The sequence below is a fragment of the Haemaphysalis longicornis genome, unplaced genomic scaffold (assembly GCF_048455015.1).
Source record: "Haemaphysalis longicornis isolate Haplotype H1 unplaced genomic scaffold, Haemaphysalis longicornis Haplotype H1 scaffold_14, whole genome shotgun sequence".
Classification (NCBI taxonomy): Eukaryota; Metazoa; Arthropoda; class Arachnida; order Ixodida; family Ixodidae; genus Haemaphysalis; species Haemaphysalis longicornis.
The window spans coordinates 59,360,718-59,364,547 of NW_027526245.1; positions in this window are offsets into that span (position 1 = coordinate 59,360,718).

Here is a 3,830-nt window from a genome sequence, read left to right on the forward strand (position 1 = left end):
GGCGCTTGGCAAAGAACAGGTCCAGTTCTTTCTTCCTGATGGCGGCGTTGCATTCGTGGAGGCGGGCATTGACGAGTCGATGTTCGGCTTTATTGATGATATTCAGGCCCTCGGGGGTCGACACGGGCCTTTTCAGGCGCAGGCTCTGATGGATGACTTTCCTTTCTTTACAGGTGCGGTTGAAGTCAAGATGAGTTTTGAAGACGGAGATTCCTTCCTTGATGCGTATGTAGCGCTTGACGAGCTGCATGGTGTCATGGCCAAAGCCTTGGCTGATAGACCTGAAAGTGAACATTTCGACAGACTTCTGTCTGGTTGGGAAGTTACTGAACTGAGATTTAATTAGGCTCCAACCAATACAATGCAAAAAGGCAAAAACCCGACGTTTCGAAGCCGACTCGGCTTCTTCTTCAGGGGTGACAGTGGCCACGCTGCAGCTGCAGCTGACTGACAAACCCACCGAGACAGCGAGGACAACTTCGTACCCTTCTCTATTAGCATTTATTGTGGTTACTACAGCGTTGCTGGACATCCACTTTAGCCGGGCAGGATCGCGACGAATTTTCATGAGATTAGTTTAGCCACAGTGAATACACAGACGGCTACCCGAAAAAGTTCATTCACTCCGTGACCCGCCGCAAAGAGCAAAAGAGGGTGACAAACTCTCCAAGAACTTCAACCGCCGGACCCCTGAAACGCGTGCCGGTGCCGTATATCCCAGGAACAAGCGAGGCCTTGGCCCGCATTTTCAAAGGGGTAGGAGTACAAATAGCCCACAAGCCTTCGACAACTATAGGCCGCTTCATCCCCCGCCCCAAAGACCGGCTGATAATAGAGAAGGCACCCGGGGTCGTCTACCGCATCCCGTGCGCGGGGTGCAACGCCTCGTACATCGGTAAGACCAAAAACCTGCCGAAGAGGATTAGACAACACAACAACGACGTCCGGAAACAAAATAGAGTCCGCAGTGCAGTCGCCGAACACTGCGAAGTGGCCGACCACAAAATTGACTTCTCCGGAACGGCCATTCTCGAAAGGGAAACGAACTGGAGGAAGCGGCTTTTCCTCGAATCGTGGCATATTCAACGCACACCTGGGAATGTTAATCGCTCGCTTGGCACTCTCCCCTCGGTGTACACACATGGATTACGTGCCGCTGCGAGGGGCTTTGTGCGAGGCCAGCAAATGTGAGACTATAAGACGCAGCTGCAGCGTGGCCACTGTCACCCCTGAAGAAGAAGCCGAGCCGGCTTCGAAACGTCGGGTTTTTGCCTTTTTGCATTGTATTGGTTGGAGCCTTATTAAATCTCAGTTCAGTAACTTCCCAACCAGACAGAAGTCTGTCGAAATGTTCACTTTCAAGTCTATCAGCCAAGGCTTTGGCCATGAGACCATGCAGCTCGTCAAGCGCTACATACGCATCAAGGAAGGAATCTCCGTCTTCAAAACTCATCTTGACTTCAACCGCACCTGTAAAGAAAGGAAAGTCGTCCTGAGAGCCTGCGCCTGAAACGGCCCGTGTCGACCCCCGAGGGCCTGAATATCATCACTAAAGCCGAACATCGACTCGTCAATGCCCGCCTCCACGAATGCAACGCCGCCATCAGGAAGAAAGAACTGGACCTGTTCTTTGCCAAGCGCCAACTGGAGCACCGAATCCCCGGACTGATGGCCTCCGTCGACGAGTTTGCTGACAGCGTGGCGGCATCGACTGCGGACAAGCACCGGATCACGCAAGATAAGAAACTTTCTTGTTTGTCGATAAGGCCCTCGCCCCAAATTGCCCAAGATCAAGGTTTTGTGACCAACCTGTCATCCCGCACTCTCACCCAAGAGCAAACTTCTGTTCTGGCCAAAGGACACAGCTACAATGTGGCTACGAGCCCCCCCCCCCCCCCCTTGCAAAGGTCGTTGCCGCGGTAGAGGAAGCCGTTCAACAAGTACAGCCGCACGCCCGAGATGAAATAAGACTTAAATCGATTGGACTCCTATCGAAATTGCCGCTTAAAATGGGAAAAAATTTGACCGCAGAGGAAAACCGGGCACTCCAGGAACTTCGAAAATACGAAAGCATTGTCATCCTACCTGCCGACAAGGGCAACTCGACGGTGGTGTTAGACCGTCAGGACTACGACCGGAAGGTTTCGGCTCTCTTGGACAGAGACGCGTATACGAAGTTAAAGAGGGATCCTACAAACCAAACGCAGACGCAGCTGAACAAGTTACTCGCGGCAATTTTCAAGAACCACCCGGAACGAAAAAATCTATACCTTCGCGTGATCTGTCGAAACGGCTCCGCACCTAGTTTCTACGGATTACCGAAGATCCACAAACCTGGCGCCCCCCTTCACCCGATCGTAGACTTTACATCATCCCCGTGCCGAGCCCTTTCAAATTGCCTTCACCGCATCTTCGCCCCCTCGCCGGGAAGACCGCGACTCATGTACGCAACTACAGACACTTCGTGCAACTTGCGTCACAGGTGTGCATTGACGAAGACGAGAGCCTGGTCTCGTTCGACGTCGTGTCATTGTTCACTAGTGTTCCTGTACCGCTGGCTGTATCCGCGGCCCGAACTGCCCTCGAAAATGACGCAACCCTAAAAGAAAGGACGCCGCTCACTGCCGACGAGATATGCCGCCTACTCGAGTTCTGCTTGGCCAGCACATATTTTTCGCATAATGGGCAAATTTTCAAACCACAAACTGGAACCGCAATGGGGGCCGCCATCTCTGTAACAATGGCGAACTTGACGATGGAACACGTGGAAGGGAAGGCTTTGAGCTCCTTCCGGCCGAAACCAAAACTTTTTCTTCGGTATGTAGACGACTGCTTCTGCATAGTGAAGACCTCCGCAGTTGACAGCCTGAAAAAACGCCTAAATTCAGTTCATCCCGCCATCCAGTTCACGGTTGAATGTGAACGAGACGGCTCCATTCCCTTTCTTGACGCCCAAGTGACAAGAGGAGGCAGGGGCCTGGTGTTCTCCGTTCACAGGAAGCCTACGCACACCGGCCGCTACCTTCATTTTAATTCGGCCCACCCCGCTAACCACAAAGCCTCAGTTGTGTCGTCTTTAATTAACAGAGCTGATGCAATTTGCTCGTCCGAATCAGAACGTAAGAAAGAAGTAAGCCTTGTATTTGCGGACCTCAAGAAAAACGGCTACCCGAAAAAGTTCATTCACTCCGTGACCCGCCGCAAAGAGCAAAAGAGGGTGACAAACTCTCCAAGAACTTTAACCGCCGGACCCCTGAAACGCGTGCCGGTGCCGTATATCCCAGGAACAAGCGAGGCCTTGGCCCGCATTTTCAAAGGGGTAGGAGTACAAATAGCCCACAAGCCTTCGACAACTATAGGCCGCTTAATCCCCCGCCCCAAAGACCGGCTGACAATAGAGAAGGCACCCGGGGTCGTCTACCGCATCCCGTGCGCGGGGTGCAACGCCTCGTACATCGGTGAGACCAAAACCCTGCCGGAGAGGATTAGACAACACAAGAACGACGTCCGGAAACAAAATAGAGTCCGCAGTGCAGTCGCCGAACACTGCGAAGTGGCCGACCACAAAATTGACTTCTCCGGAACGGCCATCCTCGAAAGGGAAACGAACTGGAGGAAGCGGCTTTTCCTCGAATCGTGGCATATTCAACGCACACCTGGGAATGTTAATCGCTCGCTTGGCACTCTCCCCTCGGTGTACACACACGGATTACGTGCCGCTGCGAGGGGCTTTGTGCGAGGCCAGCAAATGTGAGACTATATGACGCAGCTGCAGCGTGGCCACTGTCACCCCTGAAGAAGAAGCCGAGCCGCCTTCGAAACGTCGGGGT